Source organism: Dipodomys ordii, unplaced genomic scaffold (assembly GCF_000151885.1).
Source record: "Dipodomys ordii isolate 6190 unplaced genomic scaffold, Dord_2.0 Scaffold28, whole genome shotgun sequence".
Taxonomy (NCBI): domain Eukaryota; kingdom Metazoa; phylum Chordata; class Mammalia; order Rodentia; family Heteromyidae; genus Dipodomys; species Dipodomys ordii.
The window spans coordinates 16,515,056-16,534,589 of record NW_012267244.1 but is presented as its reverse complement, the minus strand read 5'-3'; the positions used below and the strand labels follow the sequence as shown (position 1 = coordinate 16,534,589).

Below are 19,534 nucleotides of genomic sequence, written 5' to 3'. Positions count from 1 at the left end.
ATACCTCCTACCTCCCATTCCTGCAGAGGTAGGCTATACAGAGAAAGGCCAGCAGAGGGCAAGAGTCCTGGAATTACACTGCGAGGCAGATGAACGTGAGAAACTACAAAGCGTAGAGACTTTTGCTGGTCACTGATGCTCTCATTTGTCATTGGGGTTGTGTCACCCATGGCAGGAGTCTATGGGCTGTGCCAATTCTGGGGTCATGGTGAATGCTCTGGCTTATAACAACCTACTGAATACTATCACATACTCTCCCTGATACTTATGCTCTTGCCCAGTCAGACAGACAGACAGCAGACAGACAAATGGACACATAGGCAGGATAAAACATTGGAAGAAACACTCCATGTGATAAATCCTAGTACCCAAGTGAAGTTCCTCATGGGTAGCGCCTCTGTCATCCTTTGTTAGAACTCAATCAGGTAAAACTCGCTACTCCATTTTCTTCACAATTAGGTAAAATGAGGAAGCAGCTTTCGGCTTTTTTTTTTTTCCTGCCACAAAGGACAATGTAATTGCTGGTTCCTTTTTGTGGTAACAATGATATTCACTAGATGAATGAAGGATAGAAAATACAGCCCAGTCTATTCTTAAATGTAAACCCCCTCATGCAGACCTCCTGTCTACCCCTGAACTCCCGGCTCCCTTCCTTGGTAAACGATGTTCCCCCTTATTTTATTCTTTTTCTTTACCCATCCCATCCACTTTCAAAAAGAGTGGCCTATACACCCATGATGCTTTGTAGCATTCTGCAACCAAATTATAAATCACCTTCTAGTTCCCCAGAGATAGCTACATCTAAAAAACCTTAGGAATATGAAGGAGAGGATTGTATAAACAACTGTTCTGAGCTACTATGTGCTGTAGAGCTGTGCTAAGTGACATCTTTTCCTTTTAGGTCCATCAGCAAAGATGGAAGCTGGATTTGGTCCACTACAAAAAGATTCAGGGAGCAGTGCAGAAATCTGCACTCACGGGCTGAGGAATTGTAGCAATGTAGAGATTCAAAAGGCCTGGGGGAAGCTGAAAGGTCTGTCTGGCCAGGCTTGACGCCAGCTCCCAGGCTGCAGGTTTGCCTCAGTTCACGCAAAGGACCAACCTTTCCCCACTCAGAGCCAACAAGACATGATTTGTTCCCTCTGGGCTGTGTAGGTTCTGCAAGACAGATACCCCAGGCTTCAAGCTCAGGAGAGCCTGACTTTCTGGAACGCCATTTGCTTGGACAAGCCAGGCCAGTGAGGCATTTTCATCTCCTGAAAGCTTCCAGGGCAGAGAGCATATTTGAAGAATTCCTTTTTTTTTTTCAAAGACTTTTTTTTTTTGCCCCTTCCAACATTTTGTTTAAGAGAAAATGAGATGTCTATCTTCTGTTTCCTTATTTTTTTTCAGGAAAGCAAAGGGTTGTTGACTTCCTCCCTCTCCCCTCCCTTCCTTCCTTCTTCCCGAAGGTACTCATCTGAGAAAAAGAGAACGAAGTATTGTTCCTGTTCTCCTTCTTAAGTCATTTCAAACACTGTCCCTGAGAGTTCTTTAAGTTCCCTGCAATCTGTACAGGAGAGAAAGAGGGAGAGAGAGGGAGAAAGAGAGAGACAGAGAGAGCCAGGGACCAGGTAAAGCGGTGGGGCTCCTGCAACCACTCAGCCCCTAGGAGCTGGTAAGTGACCCACACAATCCTTTCTACTTGCATTTTAGTGTCTCTGGGATGGAAGCTTCCACAGAAAACACCTTAATTAGAGGGTGTGCCTTATGGACGGCCTAGAATTTAAACTTGTACTTTTTTTTTTCCAAAAAAGAATTCTGATGCTTTGCAGGGCAGAGGCTGGGAGAACTGGGGAAAAAACAAAACAACACCACAATTGCATTAGGCTGAAGAGGACATTGTGTTAAGTCTGAATTTTGGCACAGGGTGTTGGGGTTCACTACAAGCTGTTGAAGCGTATGATGGATGCCACTGAAGGTCTCTGTCTTTCTCAGTGCTATGTCTTAGAACCGTCTTAGGGTTATGATAAGCGCTGAGCTCTGTTCTGGGGGTTTGGTTATATATTGTCTGGATTAAAATGTTCTCTGATCCTTTTTCTTTCCATTCGGCACCTTACTCCACTCTCTTAAAAGAGTACAATTCTAAGAGTTCATTTCTAAATGCATCGCCAAAATAGGAGGGAGAAAATGAGGAGATGTCACTTGAAAATAGTACCAAGTGATGGGGAGGTTTCTGTGGTCAGGTGCCACCTGTGACTTGAGTGGATTTCTTGTCCCTAGAAGGTGTCTCACTTGCCTCATAAAAGGAAGGCAAGGATTTAAGGGCATTAAGCTTCAGTTTTGGAGAATAACAGGCAACTGGAATGGGAGGGTTAAGATTGATCACCAGTGTCAGTAGGAGTAAAAATCCTAAGGCACAGATGCATCTGGAAAACATCCACCCAGTGCCTGGTTTTCCAAGCACCAAATAGACGTAGAAAACTATGTACAACCGGGGTTTCAATGTCTTGCTTCCATTGAGTTTGTCAGAGAGGACAATATCCCCAAGAACTCTCTCATGACAAACCATCAGAGAGCCAGAATCATGCCAAAAATAGGTCAGCAAGGTCACTCCGAAAGACCAGTGTGTTTACTAACAGTAATAATTAATTCATCGGAGTGCTGAATGGGTGAAAGAAAGTGGACATGCATACTCTTTTAAATATTCGTTTTAATGAAATTCAGTGGTTAAAGTTCCCCGGTAAAGGGAAGAACATAATAAAAATAAACAGACCCACATTTGTAAAAAAAATTAATTTAGCCAGATTACTCTAAACCACAATCAAATTGATGTTTATTTCAAACCGAACTGTCATCTTCATGAGGCTGAGAGCATACTCTAAAAAGGGACCATTAGTGGAGATTTTGTTCCATTAGTCAGACCCCTTTTTTCTTCTCCTTTCTGTCTTCAAAAGACTTTTTCTTAGTATCGCCATAAATAATATAAACAACATCAAGAAGGATGTGATTAGCGTTTGACTACTCAAAGAGGCAGACAAAATGACTCTCTTACCCATCGTGAGTGGTTTTAGCAGCTTTCCCCCCTGCTCCAGCTACTTCCAACATATCTAATGTTTTGGGTATTTTACATTATTTATCAGCAAGTATGACCCCAGAAAAATACACAGGGCTGTGATCTGACTTTCTCCTTTCAGTTTCATTTCTCCTTGATAATTGTTTAATATTGTGCCCAATTAAAACAACAGCACAGACTGCGTTCTTGCTTCACACGTTGAATGCAAACATCAAATGCAGGCTAATATATGACAGATAATGCAGACTCGTTGTGCCTAAAGACAATAAGACAAAAGGTGGGAAGACAATGAGGACGGAGCATCTGTCTTCCTTGTGGCTCAAGATTGAGAAGTGAAGAATGTGCTATTTTCCTTTTTTTTTTTTAAAGTGTGTGCGTGTGTGTTTGTGTGTAAGTTCAATATTTTTATTTATACTGTGAAGTAATTGCCAAGGTACTATCTGTTGGATACTCTGGGGCTAGAGGGTCCAGCTACTGAACACAAAAACCATCCTCAGCTACTTCATTACTGCATTTGTGGAAACCTTCCTTATGATTCTTCTTGGGGGTCATTAGAGGATCCTTTGTGGTATCACTAGGGGAATTCCAGTTTGGAAAGATCCAGAACTTAACTCACACAAGATTTCATTATTTTATTTTCTGCCACAACTAAAATGCCAATTTCTTGTGTGTGTTTTGGGGTTACTAGGGTTTGAACCCAGGGTCTCTCACATCCTCTTACAGACTAAGAACTCGCTCCTTCACTGATCTAACGCCCTCCAACCCCACAATGGATAGCATAAATCATGTCAGCATACATTCCCTGCAGGACTGTGTGCTGTCTGTGAATGAGAGCCAGCAGAGCACCAAAAAGTGCAGTCGGTCAGTACACAACCTGGGCTTGAATTCAGCTTTGTTGCTTACCAACTGTGGGCTCCATGCCAGGTCTCTAACCTCTCTGAGTCTCAGGGTTTCTGTATGCGTTATGCTGAGGGTTAGAAAAGGTAGGAGTCAATTGGTGTCAGTTGTGATTTTTTTTTTTTTTTGTCAGTCATGGAGCTTGAACTCAGGGTCTGGGGATTATTCTTGAGCTTTTTTGCTCAAGGCTAGAGCTCTATCAGTTTGAGCCATCGTTCCATTTCTGATGGTTAATTGGAGATAAGAATCCCATGGACATTCCTGCCTGAGCTGGCTTTGAACCCTGATCCTCAGATCTCAGCCCCTTGAGCAGCTAGGATTACAGGTGTGAGCCACCAGTACCCAGCTCAGTTATTATTTTAAGAGTCATATGTTAACACTTCAGAATACTGTGTTTTTGCAAATCCAGAAGATATACTATGTCCTTTGTAACTTGTATCATTACTCTTGCTCATACCCAGGTTGTGGGGAGAAAAAGATTATTCTCATAGTTTTAGAGGTTGAGTAAACATACTCTGAATCTCAAATCCCTGTATAAAATAAAAGCTAGGGGAGTTTACTGCATTGATGTTCGTCTCTGTTTAGGGTAGAAATGCCGGTGTTTGTTGTATTGCAGGCTAGTTATATTCATCAGAGCTCACCGCAGGAAAACGTCTGCTCTGGAAACAAACAAATGTATTGAGAGACCTAAATAATGCTGTAGAAATTTCCTAAATAATGCTGTAGACATTTCTTTTTTTTTAATGTTTATTGCTATTGTAAAGTTGATGTGCAGAGGGGTTACGGTTTCATACATTAAATAAAGAATATATTTCTTTTTGGACAATGTCACCCCTTCCCTCACTCTCTCCCAGTTTTTCCCTCCTGTCCCTACTCACAAGTTGTATAGTTCATTTTCAACATTTGTTCACATTTGTCTCATCATTTCTGTGCCCCGCTTTACCCTCTCAAAGCCAGATGAAAGAAAATACAAGACAAAAGGAAATGAAAATAAAAACAGCAACAAAGGAAAAAAAGACCCCTTGTTTCCATTTGCTGGAGTTCTTTTCGATAAATATTATTTTATATGGTCATATGTACACATGCTGCAGACACTTCATCACCTCTTTTGCCTACTTTCCCCAGGATCGGGAGCTCTCTGTTGCTGGTGACCTTTGATCACCCTGGGCCGAGCCCACTCAGAGTGACCTCTTCTCAACCATTCCAGCAGGGAGCCACTCACTAGTCCCTACCAACAGGACATCATGTCATTTCCAGGGGTGTCCCAGTCAATCCAATGCCTTTTTTTTCCCCCATTACAAACTTGAAAACCTACATACCTGTTAGCTCATCAAGCAAGAAAGAATAATGCTTTTATTTAGCTCTTAAACTTTCCCCCACTTTCCTAAAGCTCCAGCAAATATGACCAAAAATGGACCAAGACCAACTCTAACATTTGAGGTTCTTGTTAGAATAAAAGTTTCTGATTCAATAGACTCATTTGGCCACTTACCTTAGGAAGAGAAAAAAAAAATGGAGTGAGGTCGCTCAGTGCCAACATGCAAAGGGCGGGTTGGTGCCTGAAGAACAGGTCAGAAGCCAGAGCTCTGCAGTCCTGCCCCCACCTGGTGACTTGAGGGATTTCTTTACTTGTTTGGGCCTCAGTTTTCTTTCTGAAACAACAGGAATGGATTCCATCAGTGATTGTCAAGACGATGTGCATGTGAGTGCTTCAGAATTCATCTGGAGCCTGTTCCCTCTCTCCTCCTGCCTTTCCCTCTTCTGAGGATCTGGGGGACCCATGCCGACATCTGTGATTCTCTCAAATGGACAGGGCTAGGGAGCAGTCTGGCTGTTCTTCTTTAGGAAAGCATTGATGTGAACTATAAATGCATGCCCTAAGCGCCCTGGTTTCAATGGCACTTATAGGTGGCACTGGATGTTTTTTTTTCTCTCTCTCTTTTTAAATATAGTTTTTAATTGGGATTAAATGATAACATAAATTTCACAAATTTCACAGTATTGTGGGACAGTGATACTTCGTTAAAGTCACAAACACAATTTAACCTTCACAAGGCAAATTGTCATTATCATGGTCTATAAAGTTTGTGAATTCTATAAACTTTGACAATACAACTATTTCTTCCACATCGTGATATGTACATCTCTTTCCTTTTGCTTAGTGTAAGTTGTTCCCCCTTCTGGATGTTCTCTTTAGAAGCTAGTTTTGAATACACCAGTTGTTATCCCAGAAGCTAGCAGTGTATGGAATCAGCATGTCCTAGTCTGTGAAGCACTCTGGCTCACCACAACCACAAATCCGAGCCTCTCCTCTTACTTGGGCTCTGTATCTAGGGACTGAACCAGCCACAGACTGAAATTATTTGGAAATAATTGCCTTTGTGATGAATGCATAGACTTTTTTTCTTGTAATTATTCTCTAAACAATACAGTATACAGCAAGTGTGTTATATTAGGTATTGTAAATGATCTAGACATATATGTGCAGGTTATCTGCAAATGCCATTGCATTTTATGCGACAGACTTGAGCATCCATGAATTTCAGAGTCTGTAGGATCTTGGAGGCAATTCAACATAGACACTGAGGGACAACTATAGAACACATAAAAAGATCAATTACTTAGATTTATAGATAGTACAATTCTGCATGAATAGCACTTTTGAATTTACGTGTGTCTACATAATTTGCACCTTCAAGTGAGCATATATCCTTTTCTCTTGTCTATGTTTTCTGTTCTTTTTAAGAAGCATTAATAGTTTTGATCTCCTAAAGTGTTGTTTCTGTAACCTGTTTTACAATGCATGTGTGCTGTGCTGAGCCTGTCTCAAAAATTAGGTTCTTTTCCCTTAGTGGTGGTAAGACTAAAAGACTGATAAGGGTATTAAAAAGCTGTCTACTTAAGTTAAGAAGAGTAACACAAACCTTATAGCCAAAGTGACTCTGATTTTCCTGATTTATTGTCTACCTTAATCACTTGATGAAGAGTTTGGATGTTTAATGAAATGGAAGTGTTCACCTGGCAGGAACGGAGACCACAAATTTTTGACGTGCACGCTCAGAAACAGCTAGCCCAGTGACAACTGTCCTCAGTGACTGTCCAAATCCAAGTCCCTCTACGTAAAACAATGATATGGAGATGCAAGAATAAGAAATGTTTTCTTTAATAGCTGGATGCCAATGGTTCATGCTTGTAATACTAGATACTCAGGAGGCTATACTCTGAGGAACAGAGGGTTCAAGGCCAACCTGTGCAAGAAAATTTCTTATCTCTAACCACAAAAAAAGTGAAGTAGTGGCTCCAGTGGTAGAGCATCAGCTTCAGCTTTTGTGAAAAAGCTAAGGAATAGCACCCAGGCCCTGAGTTCTGGTGCATGTGAGGAGGAGAGAGGAGGGAGAGGGAAAGGGGAGAAGGAGAGAGAATAAGAGCACTGTGAGCCAGGATTTACACACAGCGCTCTCTGGTTTGTTGTAGGCAAGGCTGTGCATCCCGATTAAAGGGATAGTACTTGTTTTCAAAACACCATGGGGGTGGATTCAGGAAGAGGAATGTGAAACCCTTGTTGAGCATGGTACCCTTTCCTTTATTTAATTAAAGGCAATGAAGGTGGACAAAATAGTGGGTAGCAGCAATTTGGTTTCTGTTGAGGAGGCAGGCTCATCTGAGGCTACTAAGGTTTTAAATATTAACATTCCCTGTGGGACCGTGTGCAGCACACACACAGAGCAGTAGCACAAATCTCCTGGAAGCTTGTTTGAAATGCAGAAACTTAGCTTCCCATCCCAGAGCTACTGAGCAGAAACAAGATCACTTCATGGTTCAGTCTTACATTCAAGTTGGAGCAGTGAAACCTTCTCAGGGTTTTGAACTATTGTACATAGACAGACCCTGGAATATAAGGCCCCACTCCACAGAGTTAACTTTAACCTTGCTTAAGACAATAGCACTCTATTAACAAAGGCATTGCTGTAACAGTCCTATTCTATTGATCCCTGAGCAGCATTAGGCATATTCATGGAGTCACACTCAATGGGTAAACTCCATACCAAGGGACCTCAATATACCAACACCAATGATCAGTCTCCTAGTGTGGACCCCAGTTCTTTCCTCCCTCCCCTGCCCCCCACCAGATGGAAGGAATGTGGGGAGGAAACTCAGGCTCAGCCTGTGACCCCAGTTAGTGGCTCAGAGCAGGGGAATCCCCAGGGAGGGGAGGGGATGAGTATTTGAGGGACAAATCCTAAAAAGGAGTTCAGTTTTTCCACAGTTAAAAAATAACATTTAAGAATTATAACACTGGCTGATGGCATATGCTTGTAATCCTAACTACTAGAGAGGCTGAAATCTGAGGCTCATCGTTCAAAGTCAGCCTGGGCAGGAAAGTCTGTGACATTCTTATCTCCAATTAGTTGCCAAAAAGCCAAAGTGGACCTGTGGATCAAATTGTAGAACACTAATGAAAGAAGGAAAGAGGGGGGGGAGAGAAAGGAAAGAAGGAAGGGAGAGAGAAAGAAAGAAAGAAAGAAAGAAAGAAAGAAAGAAAGAAAGAAAGAAAGAAAGAAAGAAAGAAAGAAAGAAAAGAAAGAAAGAAAGAAAAGAAAGAAAGAAAGAAGAAAGAAAGGCAAGCTTAGGGATAGTGCCTACGTCCTCATTCAAACCCAGGGACTGGCTGGTGTGTATACACACACACACATACACACACACACACACACACACACAAAATTATAGCACTGGATTCGATCCTTGGCAATATAAAAAAAAATCTAAAATTGAGAGAGAGAAAGAGAGCAGAGCTCTGCCAGTTTCTTTCTTGAAATGCTTCTAGAATGGGCAAGGGGTAAGAATCCTACTATCTGTACCCCTCCCTGGGGAAGGAGGGAGGACCTGGTCCCTGGGGTCTCCGCCAAGGAGGGAGGGGGTTATGCCAGAACACACCCCCCCTCCTCCCAGTGCGGAAAGAATCCTTAGAGTTTCCTCTGCACTGGGGACTCACCGTTCCCTCTTGAACAGAAATCAAGAGAGGACTATTGTTGGAGGGGTGGGGAAAGGAAACCGGGCGGAAAGGAGAGAGGGAGAGGACGGGAATAGCTGCTGGTTGTTGCAGCCCAGACCCAACGACACCTCTGTGTGGATAGAGAGGGTGGCTTCTCCCCCTCAGCTGAGGCTCTGGCCCCCTTCCACAGGAAGGCAGGGCTCCAAAGCCTGCTGCTCTGTGGGACAGCTACCTACCAGTGCCGCCCTAAGTGTAAGAACACCTTGGTTCTTGTTGACTGTTTATCTGAAGCACTTTGTTCTCCACAGCCACACCCAGAGAGTTTTCTCAGAACAAAAAGCTTGAAGAGGAGTTATCCATCATTATCCTTAAAAAAATGAACACCTTTGTTGTTGTTGTTGGTGGTGGTGGTTGTGGTGCTTGGACTTGTGGCCTAGACTTGGTCCCAGAGCTCTTTTTGCTCAAGACTAGCACTTTATCACTTTGAGCCACAGCTCTGCTTCTGGTTTTCTAGTGGTTAATAGGAGATAAGAGTTTCATGGACTTTGCAGTATGGACTGTTGAACTGTGATCCTCAGAGCTCAGCCTCCTGAGTAGCTAGGATTATAGGTGTGAGCCACCAGCACCTAGCTCTAAAAGTGAACACGTTTTGAGTGCTAAGGAGCACAACACTACACTATCAAGATGATGTTCCTGATGTGCCTGTTGGGCCCTGCTAGGACCTGCAGGGACCTGCTGGGACTGGACTTTGTAGGTGGAGGAGCCACACCAAGCCCTGGAGGCCACTTAGATTATCCAGTCTCCCTATCCAGCCTGTGGAGAGGCGGTGGAGGAGACCGTCCCAAGCATCATTTTTGTGCAGAATCCTGCACACAGTGGGTATATTTCCACTGTGGTCCACAGCCCTCTTAGCATCCAGTGCTGTTAACCACCCCCACACATACATCTCTGGTGGAGCCAGGCCTTCAAGGACAGAGTCCTTCTTATCTCCAGGCTTCAGTATGGGCCTTAGATACCCATGGGAATATTGGAGAATGAACAGAGAGCCTAGTCTTTAGGAAAAAGAGTTGCACAACACTGGATCATGTTGAAGACAGTTTTCATTCTGTATATGACTTCACAACCTCTGTGAGTCCAAACACATCCCACGAACATATCCTTTTTATTTTGTTTTATTTCATTTTTAATTTTGATGGCTTTTTGCTTTTAGAATCAAACAAGTGGTTGACTTTCAGAACCAACCAACTTCTTACTGATCAAGAAATAAAAACAGTCTATAATACTAGCTACTCAGGAAGCTGACATCTGAGGACCGTATTCAAAGCCAGCCCAAACAAGAAAGCTCGTGAGACTCTTATCTCCAATTAACCACCACAAAGTCACAAGCGTGTGTGTGTGTGTGTGTGTGTGTGTGTGTGTGTGTGTGTGTGTATACTAAGGTTTGAACTCAGGGCTTAGGTGCTGTCCCTTAGAATTTTGGCTCAAGGGCTGGTACTCTACCACTTCAGCCACTTCTGGCTTTTTGGTGGTTAATTGGAGATGAGTCTCATGAACTTTCCTGCCTGGGCTGACTTTGAGCTATGATCCCCTGGTCTTAGCCTCCTGAGTAGCCAAGATTGCAGGTGTGAGCCACCAGCAACCAGATTAAAATAGGTGTGTTTTTCAAATAAATTAAGAGGATACTAGAGCAGAGAAGTCTAGGAACTTTCACTAATTGCAGGGGGCATTTTGAATGGAATAGGCCTTCTGGTTGGCAACAAGCTTTTCCATTCTTCAATTGCTCCAGTTTGTAGTTTGTGTATTCAATCAAACTCTAGAAAGTCTGGAAGTATTTATTGTTGCTATTTAATTACTTTTTAATAACCATCTCCAAAATAACATCTGGTTCCTTTTCTGACTGTCTCTATGGCAGTGGGCAGCTTGCTGAGCCTCCGTGTTCTTTGCTCATTGGCTCCCTCAGGGGGTGCTGTGACTGTCACCTGAGTGTTGGCATGTGACCTCTTTCCCACGTTCCGTGTTCCATAGTCAACACTCAGCAAGCACTCTGTGTTAGGCGCCACTTGCCACTGTGTGGGTCACATCGTGGAAGTGGGGTTGAAGTAATCAGTAACTGAAAATGTAGAGAGGAGGCAAAGGTCCTTCCAGATGTTCCCATCTCTGGGCCACAGGCAGCCAGTGAGGAAGTGGACTCTCTGTAGATACCAAGTTGGAGACAGTTGGCTGGAGTGAACCCACTCTGGAAAGATGAAGGTATTTCTGGTCTTTGAGTTCAGTAGACTTTGCAAGTCCATTGCTTCTGTGTGACATGCATTGACACTTGCCTTTCTGAACTAGTGGGCAGGAGCATGGGCTTGGAGCTCATGGAAAGCCTGTTCTTTACCCCTCATCACCAACCATAAGGGGAAATAAGGCCACTGGCCTCTCTGAAAGCAGCAGAGAAGTAAGGCTGTCTTGCCACAAACCAAAATGCTGAGGGCCACAGTTATCAGAGGGTCAGAAGGAAGTTGAAATGGCCAACTCAATGTTCAGCCAGTTGAAAATTTCACTTTCAGATCATCCTGAGGATAGTTCTGTAGCGTTATGACATCGACCACCTTACAGATGCAGTTGATTTTGGAATCATGGTGATTGCAAAGTGAGGCTGTTTAAATGACTAAATTTATTTCTTACATCGGCCCCAAAAGACATAAAAATAGAACACATTCATGGATGACATGTAGTTTGAAGTTTTGAATGTATGAGAGAAGAATCTGCTGCTAGACTTCAAAAGATGAACTTCCCTGAAGTTAGTGCAGGGTGATACAGACTTTTTGGACACAGTCTGAGACAAGTAGGTCAATGAAGAATCGGCTTCTCAACACCCACTACTTTTCCTTGCTTCAGGCAGTCATCATTATGGCTAGTGTTCTTTGGTTGCCCCATGTGGGGTAGGTTCTGTGCTTGCCCTATGGCCCCTACAGTGAATAAGATCCAGTTTGAGCCATCTAGAATCTTCCAGAAAATTAATGGCAGTACCAAATACAGACTGATTGGCTTTCTTGTTACTTCCATTCACATGGATTTGTCATGAGATCCCCAGAGATCACATGAGACAAATCCAGTTCTTCCAAGTGTTAGCTCTGTGAATATTTAGATATAAGGTATCCAGGCCTCAGGCTTTGTGTGTCCTCCACTGCAGGTCACATCCCTCTGCATACTCTCTAAGTTGTTCCTGGCCATTGGGTTTGACCTCCCCCTTACCACCCCAAAGCTTTGGCTGATGAAGAGCAGAACTTGCCTCTTTGTGGTCCATTTTCAGGGCCACAGCCACAATGAGGGCTCTCCATCAGAAAGCCCATGTAAAGGAGCTGGGAGTGAAAAACCAAGAAACTTGGAATGATAGTTATTGATTTACTCTATTATTTTCCCAGACCTTCACTTCTAATCTTGTCTCAGGTCCTCCTCTTCCCCCTCCTCTTCCCTTTGCATGGCCCTGAGGATACCTACTTACTATTGTTCCAGGGGACCAAATACAAAGGTAACTGCTATTTATTGAGTGCCTTTTTTGGTTTAGTACCAGAAACTTTTCTTTGCCCATCCTTGGCCTTGAACTCTGGGCTGGACACTGTCCCTAAGCTCTTTTTTGCTCAAGGCTAGTGCTCTACCACTCCAGCTACAGCACCACATCTGGCTTTTTCTGTGATTCATTCGAGATAAGAGTCTCATGGACTCTCCTGCCCATGTTGGCTTTGAACCGAGATCCTCAGATCTCAGCTTCCTGAGTAGCTAGGATTACAGGTGTGAGCCACCAAGGCCTAGCTCAGAAACTATTCATTTCACTTATGAAATAGCATAATAATCTTGCAAGATTATTATTTTTCCAGATGAGAAAACTGAGGTCCAGTGATTAAGAAACTTGCTATAGTTGGTAAGGAGAGAGAATTGAACTCAGGAGCTACCTAACTTCTAAGGTTATGTCCCTTCTATATTTCTCAGTCCCTATAATGTAACACACTTAAACAAAACAGAAATTTGGCTTTATCAACACTTTGTGCTCCAAACATGTAATAGGAATGTCCCTTTCATCATCCTTCCTCTTCTCCCCAGTAATCGCGTTCAACCTAAAAGTGAAGAAAAGAGGTCCAGTTTGGTGTGCTAGATCCCTGGATAGCCAGACAACATGAATTCTAAGATGATGTATCTTTAGTCATTTAAACCCTCCTTTTCTATTGGCAGCAGACAGTTTACAGGAATCCAATAATATTTACTAGGCCAATTACAAACAAAGAATGTCTGAAAATGGTTTCTAAACAAACTCCATGCCTTGGAACTTTATCCTCCTTTTTCAAGTGATTGTATTCAACCCACAAAGCATCCAGTTGAATTCGATATCATTTGAGCACTTATACCTGGACTTCTTTCCTTTGGATTGTTAAGTCCACAGATTAGGGGAAGATACAGACGACAAAGAAGTTCTCAAAGCCAGCATCACTTTGGCTCCTCCTCCCATTAGTGGCATCCTTTTTTGGTCATCTGTGAACTCTGTTCTATCAACTACAGCAAGGCTACCGGTCCTCAACTGGGGCACTTCAGGATCACCCAGAGCTTTTTGGTTATTACAATGACCAGGGGCACTAGTGGTATCTAGTGATTAGTGATAGGCAGGGATGACCAAGTTCTGTGATTCATACCACAATGTTCACGGCATATTGCAAACTCATCTACCACCACCACCACCATCACCTTCTCCCCTGTGTGACAATCAAGCGCATGACTGCTTCCTCACCACTGACCCTCCACACCCAGCTCAGATTCTTAGCACACATCTTTTGGATGACTGCTCTCCTTTGTCAACTCCTGTGTCTACATGTGTCCTCTCCCATCAAGAGTGGTTCTGCTTGCCTCTTGTTTCCAAAACCATCTTTAAAGGTAGAGGCTTCTCCAGCAATGGCCCATCTATATCCCATTCCTCTTTTCTCCCCACTGACCCAAAACTTTCAGCCATTTGGAGGTTCTTCACGCTAATGAGCACCTCCTGAACTGATTATGATTAACTCTTTGACTTCAACTCAGATATGGCTTTCTAGAGTAATTTTAGGTGGTAACTTTTTTTCTCTGAAGTAGATTTAAAAACTTTAAAAAAGTATTACATAGTTTGATGGCCTAATGGATTAAGATGTTCGATGAGTCACTCTCAGTGATTTAGCCAAAGCAATACCAGTGGCCCTATTGACATTCCAGAGAGGAATGAAGAGGAGCCAGAGAGGAACCTAAAATGTGACATCTGATGGTCTCCATCACTCTTGCAGAAGTGTAAGAAATACAGATATTAAGCAGATCGAGGGCTCCAGCTGTCTCTAAAACAGATGACTCATTGGGGTAGAGTCAGAGCCATGAGCACCTAAGACACCTGCATCCAGATCCCAGATCACTGGAGAAGCATGATGCTGCCTCGTAGAACCTTCTCCATGGCTGGAGACTTCCAGAGTTCATAGATTTTACTTTCTGATTGATTCCCTTAAGAAGACCCTCAGCGCCTTTTGTAAATTTTAGAGAGAAAGTTCTCTTCCCAGCATGGGAATTCCCAACTCTGTTCTATACAGGTACTCTCCCATTTTTTTTAAAGTATTAGGAAACACTTCAAAAGGTCTTAAAATTCATTTTCATTCTTCTCAAATTGAAAGTATGCTAAACAGTAGTATACTTCACAGCTGGTAAATATAGGCAAGGGTGTATCTGTTCTTGCCTTATGCCATACATATTAACTATCAATGGCTTCCTTTTAATCTTCGTTGGAATCTGTGAAGTGATATATTAGGACAGATGAGGCTATGCTTCAGAAACAAATAAGACCCAATTCTCCAAGGCTTGACAAAGAAAAAAGAAAGAGAATTTATTCCTCACATGATTATGTATCCATTGTATAGATCCACTGTGGCTTTGACCCTGATCGGCTTAAACTTTGGCCCCAGACCAACAGGACAACTATCATCTTAAAGGTTTCAGATTCTTATGGCAGAGTAGTGTGGACTACTCAGATAGTTCACAAAACAGTGATACATGTCATTTGCACTTACATCTTATTGACCAAAACAAGTCCCATGGCCATGCCCACTTTTAAAGGGAATAAGGACATGCAGTCTAGTCACATAAGAGAGCTATAAATATTTGTTTTGTAGATAGGGAACTGGAACTCAGGAAAGTGGAGGAGCTGTTTCTCACTACCAGGTTTTGTGATGTTTCCTGAGCACTTTGCTCTTTGGTAGTGAATGCGTTCCATGAGCATACATGTTGCAGACATGTTGCCTGACTTCCTTCCCAAATGCTATTGCTGGGGTACAAAGTTCTTGGGCCTGAAGGAATAGGCACACACACTTGGGTAAGGTTAGATTAAAGCCAAATACACACTGTTGCAATCTTTCATTTTAACTATTTCAGTTCTCTATCAAGGGCTTCAACACATTTAGCATGAAATCATTAAATGAGCCAGGCACCAGTGGCTCATGCCTGTAATCCTAGCTACTCAGGAGGCTAAGATCTGAGGATCGTGGTTCAAAGCCAGCCTGGGCAGGAAAGTCTGTGAGATTCTTATCTCCAATTAACCACCAGAAAACTGGAAGAAGCATTGTGGCTCAAGTGGTAGAGCATTCACCCTGAGCTGAAGATCTGAGGGACATAGCCCAGGCCCAGAGTTCAAGCCCCATGACCAAATTAATTAGTTAATTAATTAAATCTTATACGTTTCCTTGCTGATTGATTTTATTTATTTAATAATGAGAGAAGAGCCACGCTATTTTCAGATCAGTGAGGCTGCTGATTGGTGGATGCCCGAGATCCAGAGGGAAGGGGCTCATGATTCCTTATTATTTTCAGTAAAAGTACTCTACAGGGAAAAAAAGAAAAGAAAGAAAAGCTTTGTCAAAAACCAGTAAAACAGCAAGACTGATTCTACTAGCCTTCAGAACATGAACCCCAGAATTTCACTTTCCTGGAGCCTAGAGAATATACTCTGTTATGTTAGTTCTTTTCAAATTTTTCTAATCAAAGTACTCCTAGGAAAAAAAAGATCTCAAGAAGAAAGCTGAAGTAATCTGTGCAGGTGGACTTTGACTTAAGCATATGCTGGCATCTTTTGCTTTCTTCTCCATGACATATCCCTTACTGTTTACATCTACAATGCTTTAAGTTACTCAGCATTATATAAAATTGATAGCCCATAAGACACGTTGACTTTGTGTGTATGTGTGTGTGTGTATGTGTATGTGTGTGTATGTGTGTGTGAGAGAGAGAGAGAGAAAGAGAGAGAATATGTGTGTACTGGGGCTTGAACTCAGAGCTTTGACATTGTCCTTTAGCTTTTTTTTTCTCAAAGCTGGTACCCTACCATTTGAGCCACAGCATTACTTCCAGCTTTTTGCTGGCTAATTGGAGTTAAGAGTCTCACAGACTTTCTGGCCCAGGCTGGCTTTGAAGCACAATCCTCAGATCTCTACTTCCTAAGTAGTTAGGATTACAGGCATGAGCACCCAGTGACACAAAGACTTTTTCTATAGTTTCTACCACCCATGGGACTTTAGTCCATCCTTTAATCCTAGTATGGTTATTATCTGAAAGTGAGTTTCTGTAGAGCAAGACAAGGATTGCCTTTGTCATGTTGGAAGTGTATGATGAATGCTCTTTATTCTCACTACAGCCTAGAGTACCTAGAAGAAGGGGAAAAAATCAAGGGGGGTGAGGAGAAGGAGGGGGAAGAGGAGGAGGAAAGAAGAAGGAGGGAGGGTGAAAAAGGAGAGAATAGAAAACCATAAAATGATCTCAGGAGATATAGAAGAGCCAGTCAGCCCAGAAGTGCCTCAAAAAGTGGTCCCCCTCAGGCTGGGAAGGTGGCTCTTGCCTTGCATGCATGAGGCCCTGGGTTCTTCAGCACCACATAAGCAAAAAGAAAAAAGCCGGAAGTGGTGCTCTGGCTCAAGTGGTAGAGTGCTAGCCTTGAGCTGAAGAGCTGAGGGACAGCCCCCAGACCCAGAGTTCAGGCCCCATGACCGGACCCAAAAAAAAAAAAAAAAAAAGTGGTCCCCTAGAAAGCACATGGAAACATCGCGAAACTAATTTACAGTTTTTAAAGAGCTATATTTTTATTACTTATATTTTCTTTACACATTAAAAACTACAAAATACTTTGTTGGAAGCAAAGCTGTAGCCGGAAGCAAATGGTTTAACCTTCCTTGTATCCAGTCCCATAACTCTAGCGCTGCCAGGCCTAATGAAGCGTGATGTTTGCAAAAATCTTTGAAGGTGAGGAGTGCAATTTAGGTATTATGCATTATTAAATATAAATGCCTATCTAGGAAGGAAACTCTCCAGTAGCACTTTATGTGCCTTAACCAGTAGCCAACCTGGTAGAACTGGTTACTGATTATCAACATCTCCTGACAGCAGGGACCCAGTTGTGGGTCTCTAAGAATGCAAAAATAAAAGAAGAAAGAAATAGGCCAAATGGTAGCAAATGGCAGGCCTCATGAAGACACTGGCTTGGGTCATAGAAAGATTCTAAAGAAGGCCTCATTTACTGGAATGGAAAAATATAGGGTCAGGAAATTGCTCAGAGGCCTCTTGTCTTTTCCTGTGTACATGGAACTACACGATATGTTGGCTACTGTTTTGGATTAGAATCTCCGCTGTAGAAATAACCTGAGTTGTGTCCTTGGGAAGAAGAGGTTGTGTGCTGTGGGGTAGAGGAGGGGACGGAAGGGAGGATGTGGAGAGGAGCCATTTAGACGCACTCTGAGACCAAAGTGCTACCTTGGGCTTCACAGACCATTGCCAGGCTGCAGCTGGGAGACTGGGCAGCCAGTCTGTTTAGGGAAGCTCCAAGTTTTCTGAAGTGTCTCTGAGCTGGAGCCCCTGGGTGACACAAGGCAGTTCCAAATGTTGAAGCTGGATAGCTAATGTTTTTCCGGAGCTTAGGCTGAGCCTCAGTTTCTCATTGCACAGCTGTTAGGCAGTTGCCTGTTCCCATGCACTGTTTTAGATAAAAGACAGCATTCTTGTACTCTGAAAGCTTACATTCTAGTAGAAAGTCAATGCATAAAACACGCAGTAAGTTAGAAGATACCAATAAAAGAAAAGCAGGGAAAGAGTGAAAATAAGGAATGCTTGAGGATGAGGTTAAGGTGCCCTTACTGAAAAGTTGATTGTTGAGGAAAAAAAAAAAAAGAATGAGAGAGCCATGAAGGCATGGAGGAAGAGCCATCCAGGTAGAAAGAGCAGCCAGTGTAAAGTCCCCGAGGCAGGAATCGATCTGTTAAGCAACCAGAAGCCAGTAGAATTAGAATGGAATAAGAAAGGGTGAGTGTGGTGGGCTATGCACCTTGTAGGCCACAGTGAGTGAGGACTTGGGCTTCTATTCTGAAGTGGGTAGAAAGTCTTGGGAGAATTTTGAATAGGGGACCAATAAGGAGGCCTGACTTCCACCTTAGGAGAATCAGCCTTGACTGATGGGTTGAGTAGAGCAATGGGCGTTCAAATGTGAAAGGCAGGAGAGGAATTAAGAGGCAGTTGCAATACTCCTGGAGAGAAGCTCCTATGGTTTGAGCAGCGTTGGGGCAGTCAATGTGGTGGGCAGTGGTTGGACTCTGGGTAGACATTGGAAGTACAGCCCACAGAATTTGCTAATCCCTATAGGAGAGTTCTCAGATGTCTCCTGGGAACAGGTTAATGAGCTGTGAATGGTGGGGAGGGCCGACTCCTCTCTATTCAAGGGGAACAAAGAAAGAAGAGAGAGAGGGACAGCAGGTAAGCTTCTTATTCTTCCTTTGTCTCTTCCTATCCAAGGAAGGTTAGTATACCAGCACAAAGTGACTCTGAACTACCAGGACCCAGGTCTTCACCAAGTAGTCTCCTGAGGGAATTAGGAACAAAGTGAATACATGCTAAAAAACCACCGTGCTGTCAGAATTGGTGGGTCTGTCCTGGCTAGAGCTCCTAAGGGAGGCATGCTTGAGCTGTAGGACAGAAGCCTGGGAAAAGGAGGGGAAGGAGGTGAAGAGCATTGCAGGCAGTGGGGACAGTACATGCGATGGAAGTACAGTACATGCAAAGGAAGGGAACATGGCACTCGACAGGACATGAGTGAATCTTGAGGGTTTTGAGGAGCAAGGATGAAGAGTGGGTGGGGCTCAGCCCAGGTGAAACTTGTGGGCCATCTTTGGATTTTGAGCTTTATCCTAAGATTAATAAGAAGCTATTGGAGGCCTCTGGGCAAATGGTGTGGTCATACTCGCCTGTTGACAAGCTCACTGAAGAGACACATGCTTCTAAGTGATTTTTGGAAAGGTAGGAGATTGGTTAGGTCAAAAGTCAGCTGACAGAATTCCAAGAGTGTTTTCCATTCCAAAGTTAAAAACAAAAAAAGCTTGGGTTTTTAAAGGAAAATTTCAATAGTGATTAGATATTTAAATAATTAATGAAACTATTGATGTTTTTGTTGTATTGTAGTATTTCGGCTGTTTTCTGTCAACCCTGTGTATCTGTGGTTCTGTCTCCACAGATTCAACAAACTTGAGATTGAAAATCATTTCCTTTGAAATTGCATCTATACTGAACATGTT

The 19,534-nt window shown here is 42.9% G+C and overlaps 1 protein-coding gene across 1 annotated transcript in view; it reads left to right on the top strand.

Annotated features, from left to right (window-relative positions):
- Positions 1-1,571: 1,571 nt before the first annotated feature.
- Positions 1,572-19,534, top strand: part of Znf366 (zinc finger protein 366) — a 62,272-nt gene continuing 44,309 nt past the window's right edge. Inside the window, exon 1 of the mRNA XM_013015949.1 lies at positions 1,572-1,657. The gene's annotated coding sequence lies outside the window, so the exon portion shown is untranslated. The remainder of the gene's footprint in view (positions 1,658-19,534) is intronic.